Source organism: Mustela nigripes, chromosome 17 (assembly GCF_022355385.1).
Source record: "Mustela nigripes isolate SB6536 chromosome 17, MUSNIG.SB6536, whole genome shotgun sequence".
Taxonomy (NCBI): domain Eukaryota; kingdom Metazoa; phylum Chordata; class Mammalia; order Carnivora; family Mustelidae; genus Mustela; species Mustela nigripes.
The window spans coordinates 12,855,555-12,866,356 of NC_081573.1; the positions used below are offsets into that span (position 1 = coordinate 12,855,555).

Consider the following 10,802-nt stretch of genomic DNA (forward strand, 5'->3'; position numbering starts at 1 on the left):
AGTTGTGTGAGGGGCTGTCCAATGGGGTAATTAATGTCAGGCAGAGTGTTTTGTTCTTGTTGCTAGGAACACATCCAAACCTAGGAGGCCCAGCTGGGTCAAAGGAGAGCTGATCAGCAGCACTCCATCCAGTCCCAGGGTGGGATGCTCTGGGCTGCTTCTGCCTGTCATCTCCCCTCCTGTGCGTGAGAAGGAGTGGTGCCTAACAGGGGCACCAATGCTCAGCCTGAACACCCTGACTTTGAGGGCTCCAATTAAGGGTGCCCTCCCTGGAAGCAATGAGAAATTGAGGTTCCAGGAGAAGAGGAGACATGGCTGAGACCAAACCAGGAGTGGGAGAAATCCAGGATTTCTAAGTCAGTGTGGTCTAAAACTGACATATAGTGGGGAAAAACCCAACCTCTGGAGTGAGATGGTCTCAGTTCTAATCTCAGCTTTTCTGCTTATCAGCTGTGCCACCTTGAGCTAGTTACTTAACCTCTCCTGTGCCTCAGTTTTCCTAGCTATTCCACAGGGAAGTTTAAAATAGTGTCTATCTTACAGGATTGCTGAGAAAAGTACTGAGTTAATACATACGTGTGCTTTACAGGCTGACAGTAGGTCCTTAATCTATTACTATTGTTATTACAATTATTATTAGCTCCTTTTCCAACCCTCCAATTTATAAGCCCTAAAAATAATAAAAAAGTGAGAAGAGCCAGAATCACCCTGAAAAAGGACAATGAGAGAGGGTGAGCTCCACTAAATAGTAAGACATAAAGCATCTATAATTTTTAAATTGTTAATATAGGCACATGAATAGATCAGCTCAACACAAAATCCAAAAATACTCAAATGCATAGGAAAATTTAGTGCATGATAAAAGGGTCACCCCCAAACAGTGAGGAAATGGAAACTATTTAGCTGGTATAACTATGGAGCCATATAGCAAAAGATAAAATGAAAGTCATTCCTCACACCATACACTAGGTTGAAGTACTAACTATCGATCTAGCACTACACAAGTTCTAGAAGATACATGGATAAATTCCCCCATAACTTGAGAATATTTCTTGTCTGTGAATCAAAATCCAGAGGCAATAAAGGAAATAAACTTCTACATGGAAAAAAAAAAAAACCCACAACATGATTAGCAAGCTAAAGAAAAGATTATAAACTGAAAAACTACAATTTGTAATTTAAACCATTTAAAATATTGCCAATCAAGAACTTCTAAAGCTAGAGTAAAAGACTAACAACCCTACAGAAAAATGGGCAAAATATGAACAAGACATAAAATCGCTCTTAAACATATTAGAAGATGCTCATAATTAGAGAAATTCTTACTCATAAAAATATGCCAACTAGAACTACACTGAAATACTGTTTCTTACCTATCAGATTTGCAAAGAGTCAAAAGTCTGATGCCACATCCAGCTGATGAGACTGTGTGCACTTCCATACATTGTTTGTGGGATGCAAAAAGGCACGACCCCAAAGGAGAGAAATTGGGCAAAATTACATATACATTTACCTTTGACCAACCAATTCCACTTCTACTCTATTCCAAATATACGGTTGCAGAAATACAAAATGACCCAGACACGGGAGTATCCACTGCAGCACTATTTTTTTAAAAGATCTATTTATTGTATTTTAGAAAGAGAAAGGGGGGGTCAGAGGGAGGGGAAGAGAATCTCAAGCAGACTTCTCCCTGAGCACAGAGCTCAGTCATGATGTGAGCCAAAACTAGGAGTCTAGCTTAAGCAACTGAGCCAAGCAGTCGCCCCATGCATCACTGTTTTTAGTAGCAAAAATCTGGACACAGCTTATATGTCATCAATAGAGGACTGATGGAAGGAACCGCCATCCTGCCACTCAACAATGCTAAGGGCAACTGTCAGACAATGGTCTCCCCAGCCAGTTGGTTAGATGGGAACAACAAAGCACATCACAGGACTATGCGTGGCATAGGACCTTTACCTAAGGAAGGGGATGTACTACAAAAGCAAAATGTTATTTGCATATGGAAGGAGTGGGGAGCCGGGATGGGGAAGAAAAATAAAATGGAAGGATAATCCAAAATTTATATAAATTGTTACCAGTGGAGGAGAGCAGGAATAGAGGGATGAACAGGCATAGAGTCTAGGCTTCTGAGTGTAAGTTGTTTTTGTAGTTTTTTCTTTGGAGCCATGAAAGTGTTCTGTATTAATATAAATTAGGTTTAAAATTTTTTTTAAATTTTGATTTTTTAAAAGATTTTGAGAGAGAAAGAAAGGGAGAGAGCACAAGTCAGTAGAGGGGGTAGGGATCGAGATGTCGGGCTTGATCCACGACCCCGGGATCATGACTGAGCCAAAGGAAGACATGTAACCAACTGAGCCACCCAGGTGCCCCAAATTAGGTTTTTTCTAAGTGATCTCTAAAAATTTAAACTTCAGTGAAAAGGTTACCACATTGATAATAATTATTTCCAGTAACTTTAGAGCGTAGTAATCTCACTATGGAGATATAGTCTAAGGGCAAAAAGAATTGCAGAGAAATCTTGAATTCTCAGTAATAATATTGAAGATAATTTGAAACATAAACCAAGTAATCCTATTGATGTAATTAAGAACCAAGATTTCAGCAATAATAATTAGTCCTGTAATCCTAAATTTGAAAGAGAATACTATCAAGATTAATCCAAAATTTTTTTCTCTTAAAAATATATATCCTAATTTTGTCCAGTGAAGAGGTTTGTAACAAAAACTGCCCTAGTAGTAACGGTACTCTACGTGCCTGATCTCTAAAACACATTTCCTGCTAAAAAATAACAAGGGTTCCTCAAGGATGTAGCTAATTCCAGGGCCAAGGCAGGAGATTTACAGAATGAGCCTTGTAACATCTTCACTGACTGGAAAGCAAAGAAGTTATCAAAACCTACTCAGATCATGTCAAAAGTACACAGAAGACACCTTGAAAGAGATGCTTGTGGCCACCATTTGGACAACCAGAGCATTATTCACTACAACTGATTAAAACACACAGAATATGTTAAAAATCCATGTATATAAAACATACTCACTAGGGCGCCTGGGTGGCTCAGTGGGTTAAGCCGCTGCCTTCGGCTCAGGTCATGATCTCAGGGTCCTGGGATCGAGGCCGCATCGGGCTCTCTGCTCAGCAGGGAGCCTGCTTCCCTCTCTCTCTCTCTGCCTGCCTCTCCATCTACTTGTGATTTCTCTCTGTCAAATAAATAAATAAAATCTTTAAAAAAAAAAAAAACATACTCACTGGCTACCTTTGGAGATTGCTAGCACATCTGATTTCTCAAAGGAAAGGCAAAGAATGCCTTTATTTTTTTATCCTGCTCATGTTTTTCCTGAACTCTACCTCCTCAAAGTAACCAAAAATTTAGTACGGGAAAGATTTCCTTGATAGAATTCCAGCAAAAAGATGCAAAAGAAATGATATAATTAGAAAACTACCATTTTATAACTCCTAATGAAATAATGGGTATAAGCAATAATGGCTAAAACTGTTCTGCAAAAAAATGTTGGACAAATCTATGATAGATGAATCAGGCTGTCAACCCTTCCTCAAAATAAACATTACAGAAGTGCACCAGACATTATGTACTTTCGCTTTCTTCATTTTCTCTTTTTCTCTCTTTTTGTTTAAATATTTTATTTATTCATTTGAGAGAGAGAGAGACAAAGCATGAGCAGGGAGGAGAGGGAGAAGCAGGCCCCCTGCGGGTAGGGAGCCTGTCACAGGGCTCAGTTCTAGGACCCCAGGATCATGACCTGAGCTGGAAGGCAGAGGCTTAACCGAATGAGCCACCCAGGTGCTCCTATGCACTTTCGGCTATGATGCAAAAGAACACACATGCACCATTATGAAGGACTGTCAAATATAAAAACTTGAAACTAATTAAGCCTCTAGACCCAACTACCAGTTTACTGGAAAAACAAGGGAATGAGAAATGACATCATAAGGATACCATCACCAAAATCCAGAATGTAGTAAATCCTATGGGAAAAATTTACCTGGTTTCAACAGAAACAAAAGGGAAAAGTGCATGTCAGGGAAACCCATAAATTACAAGACTTAAGCACACATTAACCAAATGCAAAGTGTGTGCCTTGTTCAGATCCTAATTTAAATAAAATGTAAAAAAAAAATGGACCCACATAGAGTGAACACTGGATATTTGGTATTTAGGAATTATTGCTAATACTTTTGGATGTGTTTATTAATGTAGTTATGTACTTAAAGGTCATCTGTTTTGGGGCGCCTGGGTGGCTCAGTGGGTTAAAGCCTCTCTGCCTTCGGCTCAGGTCATGATCCTCAGGGTCCTGTGATTGAGCCCTGCATTGGGCTCTCTGCTCAGTGGAGAGCCTGCTTCCCCCCCCCTTCTCTGCCTACTTGTGATCTGTCAAATAAATGAAAAATCTTTAAAAAGAAAAGTCATCTTTTCCCCCACTGTATTTTTATTTCCCCAATAGATGCTGGCACCCTTATGTACTGTTTTTTTTTTTCTTCAAGATTTTATTCATTCATTTGAGATAGACCATGAGCAGGTGTCAGAGGGAGAAGCAGACTCCTGCTGAGCAGGGGACCAAACTCAGCAATCTCAACATGGGGCTCCACACGGGACTCAATCCGAGTCCTGAGATCATGACCAGAGTAGAAGACAGATGCTTTAACCAGCTGAGCCACCGAGATGCCCCTTTATGTACTGATTTTTTTTTAAGATTTTTATTTATGTATTTGACAGAGATCACAAGTAGGCAGACAGACTGGCAGAGAGAGGAGGAAGCAGGCTCCCCAAGAGCAGAGCCTTCGATGCAGGGCTTCATCACAGGACCCTGGGATCATGATCTGAGCCAAAGGCAGAGGCTTTAACCCACTGAGCCACCCAGGCGCCCCATTATGTACTGATTTTTAAGTAGCCTTAGTGAGACATAAGTCACACATACCCACTTAAAACTGTATAATTCAATGGTTTTTAATGTTTTACCATCATTACAATCAACTTTGTGTAACATTTTCATCAACCCCAAAAGAAACTGATACCCATGTAGCAGTCCCTCATGTTTTTATTCAAACTTCCCCAGTGCTAGGCAACCACTATTTATTTTCTGTATGGATTTTTGTATTCTACCAAAAATAATTCTTGGGCTCCTGATTGGCTCAGAGGGTTAAGCATCTGCCTTAGGCTCAGGTTATCATTTCTAGGTCCTGGGATCGGGCTCCCACATCAGGCTCCCAGCTCAGTGAGGCATCTCCTTATCCTTCTTTCTCTGCCTCTCCCCCTGCTTGTGTTCTCCTTCTCTCTCAATTGAATAAAATCTTTAAAAAGTTAAAAATTATTTTTTATAGATAGAATCTTAGATATTTATGAGTGAAACAATAGGGGATTTGCTTCAAAATAATGCAGCAGTGGCTGGGATCAAGTGGGGAGAAGATTAAGCTTAAAAAGCTGAATGAGGGGGCACCTGGTTGGCTCAGTGGGTTAAGGCCTTTGCCTGCGGCTCAGGTCATGATCTCAGGGTCCTGGGATCGGGCCTCACCTCCGGCTCTCTGCTCAGCGGGGAGCCTGCTTCCCCTCTGTCTCTGCCTGCTGCTGATCTGTCAAATAAATAAAATCTTTAAAAATAAAAAGCCGAATGAGGACAGTAAATGAAGTTGAATAAATGCATGGAGGGAAGCATGGGTTTTCATCACACTATTCACTTTTTTACATTTGAAGTTTTCCATAATAAAAACAAGGTCATGTATGATAGAAGGAAAAGTCTCCAGGGGGACACAGGCAACATTAGTTGATTCGGTGACGCAAGGAGGATGCCATTACTGACTCTGGTTTTTTCCATCTTTCTGTTCTGCCATTCTCAGCATGTCGACTTTTTTGGCCTCTTGGGCTGGCTTCCCGAAGGTGCTGGCATGGCCTTACCATTCTACACACTACAGAGACAGCACTGCCCAGAGACAATGAAAGGGGACACACTAGTGTCTTACGTCCGTTTTTGAAAGAGGAACTTCCCCAGAAGCCCCTGTCAGCCATGTCACTTCTTGGCCAGCATGCCCTTCCCTGATTCAGTAAGCAAGAGGCGCGAGCCCACTCCACCAAGAGTCTCCCTTTGGAGGCCAGATTCCAGACTTCCTGGAAGAATCTACAAATTGCAGGGTCGTGTTAACGAGCATGAAGGAGTCAAGTGAGAAGATGATAGCCGTTGGGTCAGCCTCAGGAAGAGTCCAAGCAAGGAAGGCTGGTCACAGGAGCACCCCAGTCATGAGAAGTACCAATGCAGGAGCTGACGAGTTTCGAGCAGAGCTGGAGTCGCGGACGCCAGTCGCCCGGCCGGGGAAGGTGAGTGAGAGCAGCATCTGTCAGCCGGGGGCGGGTCTGACTCGACCCCACGACGCGGTGAGACCGCACACACAGCCACGGACGGCCCCGCACCCTCTGCAGCCGCAGGGCCCAGTCAGGACTTGCTCACGAACTGCCAGCTTCCCTACTTTTTGCCCCGTCCCTCTCAGGGGCGACCATTCTGCGGTCAAAGCCAAATATGCTCCCCTAAGCAATCCTAACCCTAGGAGGCCCGCCTAGAGTTAGCCGGCCCCTGGCTTCCACACTCGACCAAGACCGTCGAGGCGCAGCGAGGCCGCGCCCCCGTCCTGCCTCGGAACCTCCACGAACAGGCCGCGGACGGACTGCCTCGCTTTAGTGGGTTCCGGGTCGACGGCTGTTCCTTGCTCCCTTCAAGGCGTCCTCGTTCACTTCCGCGGCGGGTCGGTCGGCGAGAAAAGGGTGCGGCCGAGCGCAGTTCGAACGCCAGCCCAGGCGTTGATGCAGGTCGCAGACGTCCGCCACTGTGGCGTCGCGGCCTCGGTTGCCGGCCTCAGGGAATGCGTCGGGTCTGTGAGCCCGGGCTACGGGCAGAGGCACGCCACAGAATACGCCCAAGGGAAACAAGTGTCGAAACCATAACACGAGCCGCTGCAGAAGTGAGAAGGTAGCTTTCGTATCTCTCTCAGGTCGCCGCTCCGGCCAAGACACGTCCCCGCCGCCGCAGGTAGGGAGCAACGGTCGCCGCCGCGCTGCCTTCTGGGACTTGCAGTTGCGGCGCGCGCACTTCCGCCGTCCGCCGGAAGTGCCGCCATTGTCTCACGAACTCAGGGGAGCCTGAAATCCGGGATCGGCGCAGAGGCTGGGCTGTGAGCTGGGCGGGGCGGGATGGAGGGCGGCGCCGGGGGAGGGAGCGGGGCGGGTGGAGGGTCCTTCTGAGGGGCTGCGCAGGGGTCTGTCCGATGCGAGCCCCTCCGGCTGCAGAAAGCGGGAGGAAGCTGGTCCCGCGAGAGCCCCTCCTGCAGCAGAGCGCGGCTGGGTGTGATCGTGTCTGAGGTTCTGCTGCTCCGGGACAGAAGCTCTCCCCCTGCAGAGGAGGCCGGCTGTTGCGGGTATCGGGCCGGCGTGTGGGCATCTGGGGCCTGTCCACCCAGACGCGTCTTTTTCCCTCCCTGGGTTCGACAGGGCCGCCTTCCGCGGAGGCGCTCGATGCCGCAGGTGGTAGCCCAGAGTCTCCCGGGCGAGCGAGGCTTGCTTTCCCCCCAGAGGCCGCTCCTGCCTCAAGAACTTGGACACGTTTTCTTCCACGGGTACGTGCTCTTGAACTCAGCTTGAACACAGAGTGCATGTTTTCCCAGTGAACAAAAAATGAGAGACAGTCCAGGAAGAGCAGCAGCAGCCTCTGGGTCTGTGGTTTTGGGGCGCCTGCGTTGGTTGTGTCTGTTCATGCCCCGTGTTAGGGGCTGCGGGACACGGGGCTTGGAGGTGTAAAGAGCCGGGACGTGAAACCGCCCTGTGCGTGATGGCTTCGAAGTGGATGCCAGAGAGCCTCAGAGTAGGAGCATCTGGCTGTAGAAGTAACTCGGCTCAAGAGAGAATGCGAAGTGGGAATAGCCGAGGAGGCCGCTGAGTGTCCATTTCTAGTTCGGAACTCCGATGGAGGCCATAAAGAAAATTCCTGGTCACCCAGAGGTGTCGAGTTGAGGAATGAGTACAGATGTAGGGCTGGAAGTAAAGGAGGAAGCAGCAGTGGCAGGGAGGTCTGGGCAGAACATGAAGCCGGGGGCAACACTTGAGACCCCACCCGACAGGCAGGGAAAGAGCAAACTGCCCTAAACCTGCAGCCCCAGAGAACCTGCCACACCAGCCCTCTCTCAGGTCCAGCATGAGGAATGGAAAAGGAATTTTCCATGTGACTAGATCTACCGTGTCCTGTGTGTCCGCATGACATTAAGCTCTATAAATGCTACTTATTAATCCTCACAGTAGCATCATGACACCAGACCTGCTGTTCTCCCACATGTCTACAGAGGAAGAATCTGAGGCCTAGAGAGGGTAAGGGGGTCTGCTTAGGAGCTAGGAACTACAGAGGCAAGTGGTGGAGCAGAGTGGCATTCCAGCCGTTGCCCTCAGATGCCTCCAGGCAAGGAAGGAGAAGATGGGAGGGTGGAAGTGGTCACGGGTAATAGGAGACTGCCCAGGGGTGGGCAGTAGTACCAGAACAATATAAATGGATGCAGAACCTTGGTCAGCTTTCTTGGGTGTGGGGTACATTTCTAGTGTGTGTGTTTAGGAGTGAGAGGACAGAGGATGGACAGGGTGAAGTAGGGGAGACCAGAGTGCTGGCTACTCTGAGGGCCTACCTGTGAGGAACAGGAGCATGGAAGTAACTGGAAGGGAGGGCTGAGCACTGGGATGCAGGAGTTTACTTGACCAGACGGAAAATCTCTCCCCTGAGAAGTTGAAGAGAGCCATTTGGGAGGGTGTGGGCTTAGAGAGGTGTGTGTGCCAGGAAGGTGGTGGAGTCTAGGGTCACTGATTGGAGTGAATTAAGAGGCAGTTTTATCTGCACAGATCAGATAATAGTGAAATGGCAGGAAGGGTGAGTGAGAGCATGGACCAGTAGCTGTGGGAGCAATAGAGACGGTCTCATACCAGCTAGGACTCAAAAACCATCAGGGGCAGGCAGAGAGGGTGGCCAGTAGTCCAAGGCAGATTGCACAGAGCTCCTAGGTAAGAGAGGCTGAGAGGTGGGTCGTTGATGGAGGATGCTAAGAAGGAGGGTAGGGGGGAGTCCCTGGGTGGCTCAGTTGTTAAGCATCTTCCTTAGGTTCAGGTCATGATCCCACATCGGGCTCCCTGCGCAGTGGGAATCCTGCTTCTCCCTCTTCCACTTCTCCTGCTTGTGTTCCCTCTCTTGCTATCTCTCTCTATGTCAAATGAATAGAGAAAATCTTTAAAAAGAAAAAGAAGAAAGGGGGCAGTCGGGTGGGCAGGGCTGTATATACAATTCAGCTTGACATATTTTAAATAACTTAAATTTATATAAATTTTATTTTCTATTCTACTCTTTTTGATCAGTCACATTCTAAACATAGGTAGACATTTCCTGTGTGGTTTTCTCATATTTCTTTGAGGTTACCAAGTTTTTGCTTTATGTTTTTGCTATAGTAGCTGTTGGGCAAATAAATAGTCAAGATTATTATGTCTTCCTACGGCCTAACTTTTATCCCTAAAAAATGTCGTTCTCTTAGTGATCTTGCACTAAAGTGTAGGCCATATCCTTTTTTTTTTAACTATCCTTTTATCACCATCTTCATACTTAGAACTTGTTCCGTCTTTTTTTTTTAAGATTTTATTTATTTATTTGATAGAGATTATAAGTAGTCAGAGAGGCAGGCAGATAGAGAGGAGGAAGCAGGTTCCCTGCTGAGCAGAGAGCCTGAGGCCGCGCTGGATCCCAGAACTCCGAGACCATGACCTGAGCCAAAGGCAGAGGCTTTAACCCACTGAGCCACCCAGGCGCCCTTTGTTCCGTCTTTTGATGGTGGGATTTCTGCACTCATGCTCTTGATAATTCAGACCACTGTTGGACATTGCCACGCTGCTTTGCATTTAACAATTCCCTTCTCCGTGGTAGCTCTTGGCACCACACTTTGGTCTTCCCTTCTGGTGACGCAGGGCAGCTTCCTGACTGTTTGTTCTCTTGTTTGTGCCTTTGCTATTCTGACCCTTTGCATTTATCTGTTGGTGACTTTTTAAAAGAAAATAATGAGGGGCACCTGGGTGGCTCAGTGGGTTAAAGCCTCTGCCTTCGGCTCAGGTCATGATCTCAGGGTCCTGGGATCGAGCCCCGCATCGGGCTCTCTGCTCAGCTGAGAGCCTGCTTCCCTCTCTCTCTCCGCCTGCCTCTCTGCCTACTCATGATCTTTGTCTGTCAAATAAATAAATAAAATCTTAAAAAAAAAAAAGAAAAGAAAATAATGAGTTAAGAAGGCCCTCCTAGAGGTTCTAAAGGCTCAGCTTACATATTTCTCAGAACAAAGCACAGAGATCAAAGCAATAAATGAGAAAGGTAGCAGCAGAAAAGCTTGTAGCCTCCAGAGCTGTAGGAGACCAAATTTCTGCTGCTGTAAGGTGCCAAGCTACCTGTAGCAGTTCCGGCACCCTCAGAGGCGGTGTAGCAGGCAAGCAAGCAGCTGGCTCATCCGTAGAAGGGTTCTTCAGCAGATTTGTCAGCAAGTGGTGGAAAGGGGACTGTGGCTCTGGTTTAAGATTACGGCCTTCGCTCTGGCAAAGCCCAGGCTAGAACATAGTTCATGCTCTGGTGCTGTAGAAACCAGACCCCACATTCACCACCACTTGTCTTTCCTTTCCATTCATTCATAGAAATATCAGTGCTGCTTTTTGTCCCTGCCGTGTCTCTTACATTTTAAAAAATTTTTTAAAATCTTTTTTTTTTTTTTTTTTTTTTTTTTTTTTTTTTTTT

At 46.4% G+C, this 10,802-nt stretch overlaps 1 protein-coding gene across 1 annotated transcript in view; it reads left to right on the forward strand.

The window, feature by feature from the left end:
- Window positions 1-7,225: 7,225 nt before the first annotated feature.
- The window catches only part of LOC132005935 (zinc finger protein 544-like), a 17,990-nt gene continuing 14,413 nt past the window's right edge, over window positions 7,226-10,802 (forward strand). The window contains exon 1 of the mRNA XM_059383451.1: window positions 7,226-7,623. The gene's annotated coding sequence lies outside the window, so the exon portion shown is untranslated. The remainder of the gene's footprint in view (window positions 7,624-10,802) is intronic.